Source organism: Triticum dicoccoides, chromosome 7B (genome assembly GCF_002162155.2).
Source record: "Triticum dicoccoides isolate Atlit2015 ecotype Zavitan chromosome 7B, WEW_v2.0, whole genome shotgun sequence".
NCBI classification, from domain to species: domain Eukaryota; kingdom Viridiplantae; phylum Streptophyta; class Magnoliopsida; order Poales; family Poaceae; genus Triticum; species Triticum dicoccoides.
Genome location: NC_041393.1, coordinates 55,980,864 through 55,993,790, shown reverse-complemented (window position 1 = coordinate 55,993,790; position 12,927 = coordinate 55,980,864). Strand labels below are relative to the sequence as shown.

Below are 12,927 nucleotides of genomic sequence, written 5' to 3'. Positions count from 1 at the left end.
GCTTTAGTATGACGCCCTCTTGTTTAGTCCTCCTAAGCTCATGAAACACCTCATGGATAGTGACCACCCCATCCAAAATATTTCCGTTTTTCATAAATGCTGTCTGACTCTTACTCACCACCTTATCTACAACTCTCTCAAGCCTATTTGTCAGTACTTTAGTCACAATTTTCTAACAAACATAATATAAACAAATTGGCCGATATTGCTTGATAGTTGCAGCATCTTTCGTTTTAGGAATCAGAGTAACCACCCCATAATTAAGTCTTCTAAGTTGCAACTCCTCAGCATGCGGGCTATCAAGCATTCTTTTGACCATCTCTTTAACCATCTCCCAAAAATGTTTCTAAAAGATTACTGGTAAGCCATCTGGGCCAGGAGCTGTATTGGTTTTCATCTCTTTAACTACTAACTCTATTTCCTCCAAAGTGAAAGGCTTAGTCAACTCTTCATTGTCTAGTTCTGATCGCATGTGCTCTGTTGACCAAGGGGCTTCCACCAAGAGATATGTCCCCCTGTCCTCTGAACCAACTAGTCTCTTATAGTAACTAGAAATGTGTTCTTGCAACTCTTTCTCATCTTGTATAACATTTCCTTCATGTTCCAAAGAAGCAATATTACATTTTATGTGTCTTCCATTGGCAACACTATGGAAGAATGAAATATTTGCATCTCCCTCAAGTAACCACTGACAAACTGACTGACAATGTGGACTGCATGAGCAATGTCAGGCCGGGTCACAGTGAGGTACACAAGGCTGCCTACAAGATGACGATAGCGAGTGGTATCCCTCAAGAGGAGTACCATCACTAGGGTGCAATTGGAGATGGAGCTCCATGGGTGTAGCGGCAGTGTGTAAGACCTGAGCGTGAGATCAAATCCTGAGTAGAGCGATGCTGAGAGGGATAAGATAGTAACCATCATTAGTTTGATCAACCTCAATTCCCAGAAAATAACGGAGAGAAAATCAATCTGACATCTTGAATTGCTCACTCAACTTTTTATTAACAAAAGCAATGTACTTCTGATCATCTCCAGTGATCAACATATCATCAACATAGAGAAGAAGCAAGGTACGACCGCGGTCAGATGTATGAGTGAAAAGTGCAAGGTCATGCTCACTAGAAGAGAAACCAGCAGCTTGAACCACAGAGCTGAACCGCTCAAACCAAGCCCGAGGTGGTTGCTTTTTTCCCATAGAGGGCCTTTCGAAGGTGACAAACATGACCATCAGGAACTTCAATACCTAGAGGTGGCTGCATATAGAAAAAACTCATGTAGATCACCATGAAGGAAAGCATTTTTGACATCCATTTGAGAGATTTGCCAAGATCGAGCTGCAGCCACAGCAATCAGAGTACAAACAGAAATTGAAACAACGCAACTGTACTATCTATTTATGATAATTTGATTGCTGACAACACGACAACATCACGCTTCTCTTTCTTATTCTTATTTATATAACTGTCACTTTATCGGGCCGGAAAAGTGACATTGTCACGTCTCAGGGTCGTATTCCTGGAACAAGAAGGGTCGTCGTACAATTTAGGCGATTACAAAAAAGGAGGCGAGCTCCCTATCCCTCTTTGTCTTTCCACTTTCCTCGTTCAGGAACAAACACTTCGCCAAATTCTTTTGAGTCCCGGCCCGGTTTTTCCCCACTAACCAATTACGTTACGACCACTAAACAAACTTGGTTGACGAACATGGTTTATGTGCCGCTAATCTAGCGGCTTGTCGAGCATTTGACAAACTCACACCATCCATTTCAAATGGGATTTGTCCCGTGGACACACGAGCAATCCAACCCGTCGGATTTCCTTTTCCTCTTCCCATTCAAACTTCTGCGGGTTTCCCCGTAATAGGAAGATCTACGATAACTCTTACCCATATCTTACAATTTCTTCGGAATTGTCCGCTCATAGCATGATGGAATTGTCCGAATGTAGCCCGACGCGCTGCTTCAATGACTCGATATGAAAGACGACGAACTCTACAACTTTTGGTGCCATATCTCCAAAACCAAGTTGTGTACCATCCGGTTCACGACCCCTACTACATCTGCATTTAAAATATTTACTATATTTCGTACGTTTCGGACATAGCACGTCCCTTCTTATTTTGACTATATGAGATCCGCACTTTGACACCTGAAATTCCGTTACGAGTAGATACTGCCGCAGGAGCATAATCGATTTTCTGGTTAAATACATTACAAGATGTTTTTCCATACTTTCCGCATTCAGTTCTAGCTATTTCCGCACCCCCTAATCAACCAGAACAACAAATACGTATCCCCTCCACCCCTTTTTGGCATTATTAATGGAATGTCCTTCACTATTTTACTAAAAATGGAACGAAATGAGATTGGATTGTTCCTCAGTTGAAAAGAGATGTCTTGAGCAATGAGAGATGCACTTTGATAAACAGATTTGATCTTTACCGACTCAATTGAGGTATTAGTGTTTGTTCTATTAGACAAAAAAGATCGCATTTTTTGCACTTCGTTCAAATAAGAGTTGTACCCGTACGGAATTATCCTCTTTCTCAGTATGATCTCTATAATCATATCTATTCCCTTTATCAATTTTCCTATCCTACCTAGGTCTATGAATTTCTCTATCAATTCCATTACCTTATCCTTACCCATGAGGTTCCTACATTTGATCCTAAATTGAGCTAGGAGTTGTTTCCGGGCATGCTCAAAAAAAGGGTTATTATACACCCCAACCCCATCCCTTGGAAAAAAGAAGGTAGCACCAAAGAAAGGAAAGAGCGATATGGTGGTTTTTGTTGTTCCCGCGAAGCGAAGATCATTCGCTTGGTGAATGAAGTGGATCAACCTCTTTTTGGCTCGGGCCAAACACTTTTTCTCGCTGGTAGAGCTTTCTAAAAAAAAAGATGCGAGAGCGTACTCTCTTATCTAAGCTTCCTCCCTTCGCTCCCCCATCATAGATGGTTCAGCCACACCCGGTGCCACGAAATGATTGAGAACTAGGACGGGGTCGAAATGCATTTTATTCTTAGTATTAAAAAAGTATTGCATGACCGAATAATTCTAGGAGGGGCGCACAGTGGGGAGGGTCCTTTTTAGTAGATGACTCGTCGGGTCGTCAGAGCGGGACTTCTTTGGTAAAAATAACTTGATTCTATTCCTTTTTAGTAAGGAGGCGGCATTTCCCATAAGGAAAGGTATGTCATTTACAACCCCGGCGTATTGAGGCCACTTGAACGCCCCGCTCACCCGAAGTGATTTATCAAAATTCTTCTTTCTCGATGGTGATCGGTCATGGTATCCATAATGTTGCATCTTTTTCGGCCAAATCCGGATTTCGTTTTGCTTCTCCCGGTCGATCGACTCGACTCTTTTCCCTGCCCCCTGGCCTCTCACTTCGTTTCGTTCTTCCTCTATACCCTCGCTTGAATGAAGACACCCGATTTGCCCGACTTTCCCAAATGTCAGCCACCAGCCCTTTTCCTGTAGTACGGGTCTTGATTTCTTGTCTTGTTTTTGTTTTAGTCGTGGTGATCGCCCGGGAAGAAAAAATGAATGAATGTCCTTTTGGGAAAATGTAGAATAATACACCTACCGAGACGAAAGCCAAGGGAGAGTTTCGTAGGTGGACGTATCGAACTAAAATAAGATCTAAGATTGACATCTTGATACAATGATTTACCATAATAATAAATAGAGTCAATGGTGATAGAGCCGTGGGAAGAGCCGCTTCTTTTTGGCGGCGGGGGCTTCGATTCACCAGCGCATACTACATACACATGCTCTCTGAATCGTGCTAGATAGACACCCATCACACGGCTCTCAAACCCAACCTGTGGTGGATCCCGGGGGACAAAGCAAAGTCAAAGCGCTTGATCCTTTGCCCCATACTTTGAGATCTTCCTCCCCGCCGATCAAGCAGCAACGCAGCTCGTGATAGGCTTAGCTTAAGCTGCTAACGTTCAGTTCGGATAAGTAAAGTCCCTTCTGTCGGTTCGCTCAAGTGGTCTTCCCTTATTTTCCCTAACGTTCAGAGTAGTTCTGGTTTGAGAAAGGAGCACCGCCAAGTCCACTAGGGGCGCCCTGAATGAATAAGAAATGGACAGGTGAGGTCAGGCTTGCATGAAAAAAGAAGATAATAAGTTAGATGTACACACCTGAGGTTGGTAAGAACTGAGGGACAATGCCCCCCCTCATTGGGCCCATTAGCGAAAGCAACTACTACTTAATCATAAGTTTGCTTTCGTACAAGGCCCCCGCTGCTGCAGCAGGCGGTAGTCATTTTCAAGTAAACGCCCCGCCCCCTTTCTTTGCCCGCCGGCTGCCTAACTTGTTATTCTTTGAGATCTGGATAGAGTCTCGCTTCGGGGTGGGGGAAGCATGGATTTGATAGATCTATCGAATCCATGCTGCAAGCAGCAAGCGTAGGCTAAAAAGGCAATAGTCTAACATTGGGGTAGGGCGCGCCAAAACAACCGGGGGCCCCGGAGGGGTCAGTACAGAAGTACTATATTCTTTCCACTTACTTTCATTGGCTAGCTGCCTTTTGTAGCGCGCGTACTCTGATCCTCTTCTACGAATCTACAACTCTCTTTACTGAGAGAGATTTCATCTATATCCCTAAAAGTGGATTTGGATTCCCATTTATTCTTTGAATGACCGCTTCAACTAGGCTCCACCTTAGAGAGGGTTTCGGTTTGAATCAAGATAGGGTCAGGGGCCCGTCGGAATGGTAGCTGCTTAGTCTCATCCGAGAGGCCAATCTCTTTTGTGCTTGCTTTTGTGTCTTTGAATAAAAAGAAAGAAGGGGGTCCATTTAGGCTCCTTCCCTTCCACTGCATAGCTGCGCTATCAGGTACTACAAGCCCTCTGCCCCACGCATCTAACCAGCTCGCGTGGTTCACCGGTTCCACCGAAAACTCTCATTTGTTGAAGCGGAGCACAGTGTGGCGTCGAGCGAGAAAGGTCTCTTTTTTGGTTTATTCACTGATCTAAAATGAAAGCTAGCACTTGTTTTTTATTGATTCCTGGGGCTAGGCTTCGCAGAATTAGTCTATCCGAATCGCAGACGCACTTTTCAGATCAGTGACGGCCTTTCCAGCAGAGCTGGGCGCCGGGGCCCTGGATGCGCTAGCGATCGACACATTAGGGGAGTACTTGCCCGGGTTTCTCGGCCTGGTATCCTTATCCTCGCATTCATGATATCTACATTCAACTGGGCCCCGGAGACACGGTCAAAGCACGCCCGCCCCCTGTGCGTCTTTCACAACATGCTCTGGTCCCGGGTCTCTTCCTGTGGTCTTCTAGCGTTAGAAGAAGTCGTGTCCGTCCCGGACATCTGCAACATCCTCTCACGCCTTTTTTTGGGGGACAAACAAAGATCGGGAAAAGATGGACCGAACCCATTCGGTGACTTTCGCGGTCGCCCTCACTGAACCGACTTGGATCTGAACTACGATTCAGATCAAGTCTTACCGAAATTGGATTTCCTTTTCGTGCCATATGTCGCTTAGACTTTACTTTTTCCCCTTTCCGCCCTTTCCTCTATTTGTTCGATAGGGTCTTCGTTTTATTCGAATTCTAAACCCATTGTCGTCCATAGTTTCCTTGTCGACGCGAAGGGGCCAGCAGCCCGCAAACCAAAGTCTGAGATCAGAACTCATACCGTGGTTGTGGCTTGAAGGCCGCATGCAAGTTATGAAATATTTAGAGAGTATGTGTTAGTACGAGATCGCGCTATCAACTTATTTCATCTTTCTCGATGATTAGGACAAAATTGTATCCCTTAGGAACCATACATGCACCTTTGTTTGGATGCCGATCTAATATTGTTACAATATGAAATACTTGAAGGCCACACACAATTGACTCACCTGAATTTTATGCTCCCACCCTTTTGTAGAAAAGCCTCTGCCTCTGGGGAAGTGCTCACATCAACTCCAATTTGGATGGAGCTTCTCGATGGGTTAGAGCGTTTGCGAACCAAAAAGGGGAAAAACCCATCCTCCAAAGTACTGAAGTGAGCCAGTACAATAAGACAATAGGTCTCATGGGCCAAGCCTGCTATCAGGCAGTGACTGGGAATCAATCCTGAAAGAGAGAAGGTCTAGTGCTCTCAGAAAATATTTGATTCGCCGAAAAATTGGCTTTATCAAACCAATCCATATTCAGAAGCCTTCCATCAAAAGTCAGTGGTCTAGGCCGCTTTCCTTGACTTTGAGTTGGATCTCATTCTTCTTCCCGGCACAAAAAGAGGGTAGACTTCATCTGAGACACATGGGTTCTTTTGCTTCCTTCAAAGAACTCGTCTTTGAGCCTCTAAAAAGAAGGGCATAGTATCCCAGCCACCTAGACCACCTAAAAGGAAGGAATTGGTCTTTAGCTTTGAGTGATCCAATCATTGGTGAATGCCTTCAGTAAGGTAGAAGGAAAGGGCCCCTCCCGACCTGGGAAATTCACAGCAGGAAAGACTGGCGCCGATCAGCGAAAGCGAACCCTTTAGTACATCGCGTTCAGCCCTCCCTCAAAATCCCATTTGTTTTATTGAGGAATCACTCTTGATCCTCTAAAGGCTCTTCTCCGTCTATAACTCAAAGTCCATCTGTCTCTCGTGGAAGCGCTTTAGAGTGCCTAGAAGATCCAGTAAACGGGGGTGCCAATGCTGTCCCAAGACCAGATCACGATAGGTATCTGCTTTAAAGAAGTTGGGAGACAGACTGGTGAACAATCTTCTTCTTGTTTTCTCCGACGTAGAGCACTCTTTTTTTCAATCGTACGAAGAAACTCCGTGAAAAACCCAGCTATCACTCCTATGAGACGGCTAACTCCCAACTCCCGATACATTCTTTAGAGTCGACCAAAGGACTCGTTGATTTGGACATAGTTTCTTTGTTCCTGTGTTTCTGTTTTGCTCTCCCCCTTTTTTCACTTAGTTTAGTTGGAATGGAAAGAGAACTTCCTTCAGTTTTTCTTTTTTTTGTTGCCTGGTTCAGTCTCTCCGAGTGGAATAAGTGGGTCCCTCTTTTTTTCCTAACTGATGAAGGTCGAAACTGAAGATCGAATCAAGTGGAGTCTAGATTCCTATGTTCGTACCAACTCAAATGATTGATGAATTGGATCTTGAGTATGCTCACTTCGCTACTCAGCAAGGGTGAAAGAATGACAAAGAGACTGACATCACAGAGGATGGGAAGGACCCAATTGCCTGCCTCTTTCTTAGTCCACCCCCCTGGTGGGTACTTTATAGCTCACAACACGAGATAGGCAGATATGTGACATAGAAAAATTGCTTTCATTGACAACAAGACTCTCTTCCTGATTGGGATTGGTCTGTGCAGGATCTCCTTCCCTATGAGACTCTTGCTTCCCTTTGAAAGAGGCAGACCCCTACTTCAATTGTCATCTGACGCCTCTACCCGCCCTTGGTGTTCGTAGATCGGTTTTGCCAGTTAGGGTTTGTGTGGTGGGTTTCGATGATCTCAGGTAGCTCCTCACTTGGATGAGGAGTGGGGAAAGAAGATTGCGGGAGAGATCCGTGAAGAAGTGGAACTAAAGGATACTATAACCAAAGCTTAAAATGGGAGGGGGATGAGGCTGATGTTGAGCCGGGTGATGAAGCAACTTCACCGCAGCAAGAAGCCTAGTGAGCGGTTGACATCGCGGAAGGTCGTTCTACCTTTCCCTGTGCCAACAAAGCAGGCGTACTTGATTGACTCTTTGGGGCTCGTGAGAGACATTCATATTACTGCGTTCTGTGATCGTAGATCATTAGGATTCATCATTGTATACCTGAGATCTAAAAGTGTGGCAAATGGATTTGAAGGCATGGAAAGAGGTCGCCCTCGTGCAAGACTTTATTCTCCCGATTTCCCTCCTTCAGTTGGATTGACATGAAAGTACAGTGATAACGTTGAAGTACTTTAAAGAGTCCCTTTCAGCCCCTGCTTTATCATAGGAAGAAGAAGAGTAATCTAGTTTAGGGGTAAGTGTCCTTCTGTTGCCAATATCTAGAGTCCTGTTGTGTTGATAGAGATCGAAAAACTCCTCTTTTAGTGATGGATTCTAGTAGCCCTATGCCTAGATTGCACAAGAACTACTCCACTTCTATATTTGAAAACACTGTGTTTGAGCTTCTGAAAAGAAATGAAGCTGTTGCCTGATCCAAGAAGATAAGATGCTCACGGCCTGTCCTGAGCACTAGGGAGATATTTCTTGATCCACATGAGAGTCAGCTCCCTACACCTACACCGGATTATGTCAATGAGAGCTTGCCAATGGAGATACTTCTGACTTGGAGGCACCGGAGTTGGCCAACTCAAATTTCATTGACAGCGAACCCTTGGTAGTTGATTCAGAGCAAGATCAGATTCTCGATGATTTTCCCTTTGTTTGATCGAGCAATGCCGAATCTTTATAGCACATTTCCACCTATCCATGCTTTACGACTTGTCACCATGAAGCACATGCCCGCGAAACCTTCTTATTCTACAGAATAAATAATAAAGTACTTAGAATGAATGGACCAAAGATCCACTTTTCAAAAGGGACGGCTCTGCCTACATGTGAAGATCTTTCAAGCGAAAATAATGGGTAGCCATGAGAAATCTCGATCGGCGACTCTGATACCATGATATCATTGGTCGAAGAATTCCTTGCCTCGCGGGACACGTAAAGATACCTACCCACCACCCTTGTGTGTGCGAACCTAACAAGAGATGCTGATGCCAGCTACACCACACGTTCTTTCTGACCGACCTGACGTTCCGAGGAGAAGAAGGAATGGTTTTATGCATGCGCCAGACGCCTATCAAAAAGTAAAAGAAACCATGGATGGGGAGAAAGAAATCCCTACTTACTTGACAGGTTTTCGGGTATCAAAAACATAGAAAGGATTTCACAAATAGGATAAATGTCCAGTGAGGACATCTCCTTGCTTGCTTTTTCATTGACTGATTCTAGTGGCTGGCCCAGTGAGAGAATTACCAGTGTCTGTCATTAGACTTCATCTTTCCACGGTGAACTCCTTTGTTGTTGAAAATCGGCTGGCTGGGTTGACCTTTGGGATTGAGTCACTCGTACATTGAATCAGAGTATTTCGTATAACTCTTACTTAATAGACTTAGTGGACTGATTGATTGTTTCTTAGTTAGGATTTTCTATTCCTCCTAGCTTGCGAAATTCCCCTTTGCACTTGCAGCTTTAATAAGAAGTAGTAGATGGGAGTAAGGGCTCGGCTGCTGAGTAGTAGGAGTGAGGGCCCGGCTAGTGAGAACTAGCTTATACTATCTTTCTAGTGTAAGAGCATCTCGCTTATACTTTCGGAGATCTCTGCCGTAATTCGTAGATCTAAAAGCCTAATCTAGAAAAGGGTTTTTCTCAGAGCCATAAGTCAAAATAATAAGTCCAAATTCTGCAAGAGCTTGACGATCGAGGAAAAAGGGTATGTATTATTATGGTGTGAGCCTTCTTTATTTTTGGCCTTAGATTATCATAAGCGAGGAATGGTGCGTGCTAGCCTTCAGACTATACTTTATTGTAGGGAAAGGAAAAAATGGAGAATATCTTTAAGAACCCTAGAAAGAATTTCACTTGGAGCAACAGGGGTCAGGTCACACTATATCAATGTCATAATTCTCTTTTTTTTAATTGATACTGATTAGCCGTAAATCAATTTGATTTTGTTATGCCATTAAGGAAACACTATTTGGGATACAATACCCATTTTAGAACCGTTCACTACTAACAAATAGAATTTATCAAAATAACAAATAATAACAAATAATATAGTTAATGGTTCCATTTTTTCCTAAATTTGGCAGTCTGTGACTGGAAATCCTTTCTCTTTCCAATAGAAAGAGAAGGTATTTAAGCAATGTGTGTTTTGAGATACAATCAATCGAAGAGAATAAAACTGGGTCCAATAAAAAACAGGAATGAATTTATTAAAAGGGATTGGAAAGGGATAAGTACAAAGGGATTCAACGATCTAAAAAATCAAAAAGGGTTTAATAATCCCCTCCTACGAATAAAAATTAGTAAAATAATGTGGATGAATAAGATTTGGCGGCATGGCCAAGCGGTAAGGCAGGGGACTGCAAATCCTTTATCCCCAGTTCAAATCTGGGTGTCGCCTGACCAAAAAAATACTTAGGATTTCTTATTGTACTGATTGAACTCGACAAATTCTTGCCCTGCATAAGCAAAGGAAATAACTAGGCCTGTCGATACTGGATTTTACCATAGTTCTAGTTCTAAAAAAGACTGTCAATTTCTTCTTAAAAATAGGGCTTTATCAGGGTTCTGGGTAGTGGCCCAAACCGATACCAATAGGGATGAGGGATATATACTTATGAATTTCATAATTGATTCTATTCCGCAATTCATAACTACAAAAGTAAGAGGCCGGAAATCTTTTTATCCAAAGGTCCCTAAAGGACATTCCTTTTTTGCTCCTAGGATTGAAGAAGAGATTATACGAAAGACTATCAAGACTTCCTAATTATTTGACACTACCTACACTAAAGTAAGGTCTACTCACTCTGTCTGGAATTAGATTGGATAGGCTGATGGGAAATTTAGGAGTTGTGGAAAGAAGAGACTTTCTTTCCATACTTACGAGAGACTCTGAGTACTCAAACATTCAATCGGGATGGTCGGTTAGCTCTTATATTTTAGAATAACTTAGTAAAAAAAGTAAAAGTAATAAAGAAAATGAATCTCCTAACTCGGTAGCCCATGAGGTTCCAATGGTTCGTTTTGGATTTTTTTAGGCAAGAAAGCAAAGAAGAAGGGATGATTCTCTATTACCAACTTCCCCCATTGTCCTGTCCTCATTGGTCATTCGTCTTTCCCAATCTAGTGCCATCGTTCTTCAAGGTGCCGGAGGGTTTGAAGCATACCTACTACCCCTCCCCTGAGCTTAGTTCAGAGTTGCCTCAGCGCGCTCGAGTAATAACTGGGAAAATCAAGGCTAGACAGGTCTTTGAGCCAACTTCAGGAAGAAATGCAAGTGAAAGAGAATGCTCTTGAGGGCGCAGGAGTCTTTTTCTGTCTTTCTTATTTGAAATCCAAATTGAAATGCCTCAACTTGATAAATTAACTTATTTCTCACAATTCTTCTGGTTATGTCTTCTCCTCTTTGTTGGAAGATGAGTACACATTGGGTAATCCGCCCACGAGAGCCCAATCACAAGAGGCTCATACAGAAAGCAATCAGCCCATAGCCCAATATCGAGACCACAACCTATTATTCAAACCACAAAGGATCCTTCTTTCATCGTCCAATCTTCTCGATCGAACATATTGACATCAATACTCCTTTCCATGGCTATTCACGGCCCGCGAAGATCAACCACTCGTGCCCGAGATCTCTATCCAATCAAAAACCAGACTTCCAAGATCCATCTCACTCAGAACCTTTTGAATGTAGCGGATAACAACGGAGTGGGGCTATCGAATTGATATGTATTCGAATCTTAGGAGCTGGTAATCACTGATATGCTCATATTGGTGACGTTATTGTTGCTGTAATCAAAGAAGCAGTGCCCAAAATGCCTCTAGAAAGATCAGACAGAAGTAAGACGAGCTGTAATTGTATGTACATGTAAAGAACTCAAACGCGACAATGGTATGATAATACGATATGATGACGGTTGTCATTGATCAAGAAGGAAATCCAAAAGGAACTCGAGTTTTTGGTGCGATCTCTCGGGAATTGAGACTTATGAATTTCACTAAAAGAGTCTCATGAGCTCCTGAGGTATTAAAAATACTAGTAGTAGAGACTATGATATAGTAGGGTATCAGAATATAGATCAATTAGTACATTGTGTCTGACGCATATACATGAAAAAAAAAGAATAATTAGATAATAATAAGAATAAGAATTCAAATCTTAATAAAAGGAAGGGTTCGAATAGCATCTACTAATATTACAGAAAACTTTGTGAAAATACTTCTACGAGAAGGTTTTATTGAAAATATTCGAAAACCATAGGGAAAGTAACAAATCATTCTTGGCACGTGCCCCTGCTCCTGGTCTTCGAACTAGTCATTAATGGTCGGCAACATAGGTACCCTTTTTCGGTATGTGTTGTGAACACTTTCATTTTTAGCGTCTCATCTTATCTGGAGAAGCTCAAATCGAACGGATAGAGCAGATGGTCCAACTACAAAACTTCTTCTTTTTCATTACTTCCATGGTCGTGCCCCGTGGCACGGCAGCACCCGTACTATTGAAATGGTTCGTCAGTAGAGATGTTCCCACTGGTGCCTCTTCTTCCAATGGTACTATAATTCCTATTCCTATCCCTTTATTCCCTTTTTTGGTCTATCTACATTTAAGGAAATTCATACGCTCCATGGACAGAGCAAAACGTGGAGTGTTGGTCAAAGCAAGCCGCCCTATTCTATTACCAGACAAAATGGAGAGAAGCTCATCCGCTAGAAATGCTTTATTTCATTTTGTTCCCGTTCTTCATTTCCTTATTATCGAATCCATGGGGGACTTGTCATATTTAGAATCTTTCTGCGGTCTGCTTTGTTTACAATTCTTTCGTACTCTCTTCTCTTTACCACGCGATAGGTCAGCGAAGCATGACTGGGCGCTCCGAAGTAAAGGCCAAACACTTCGGCCTAAGGGGAATGAGCAACAAAATGACAAGATGAGGTGCCCCGGGCACCCCCATATAGAAAGAAGGGTCGAAGGTTTTGGGCCTGTAGCTTTCCCCACCCCCCCCCCCTCATCGAGTGGTGCTTGTTTGGGGGGTGTGCCACCAAAAAGCGGGCTTGAAGCTCTCGCCTTACCAATGAGCTGACTGCTGATGGCTGTTGGTCACGACTACTACAAAAAAGTGAAGATGAATCTTTCTATTTCACATGGAGGAGTGTTCATCTTTATGTTGGGTGTTCTTCTGTCGTGCGACCCGATGGCT

At 43.2% G+C, this 12,927-nt stretch overlaps 1 non-coding gene and 2 pseudogenes across 1 annotated transcript; 2 read left to right on the top strand and 1 right to left on the bottom strand.

Moving 5' to 3' along the window:
* Positions 1-2,079: 2,079 nt before the first annotated feature.
* LOC119341386 lies at positions 2,080-5,587 on the bottom strand (annotated as a pseudogene).
* Positions 5,588-10,056: 4,469 nt separating this feature from the next.
* Positions 10,057-10,127, top strand: TRNAC-GCA. Its single transcript has one exon. It is a non-coding gene; the product is annotated as a tRNA-Cys (tRNA).
* Positions 10,128-12,153: 2,026 nt separating this feature from the next.
* Positions 12,154-12,927, top strand: part of LOC119336420 — a 2,989-nt pseudogene continuing 2,215 nt past the window's right edge.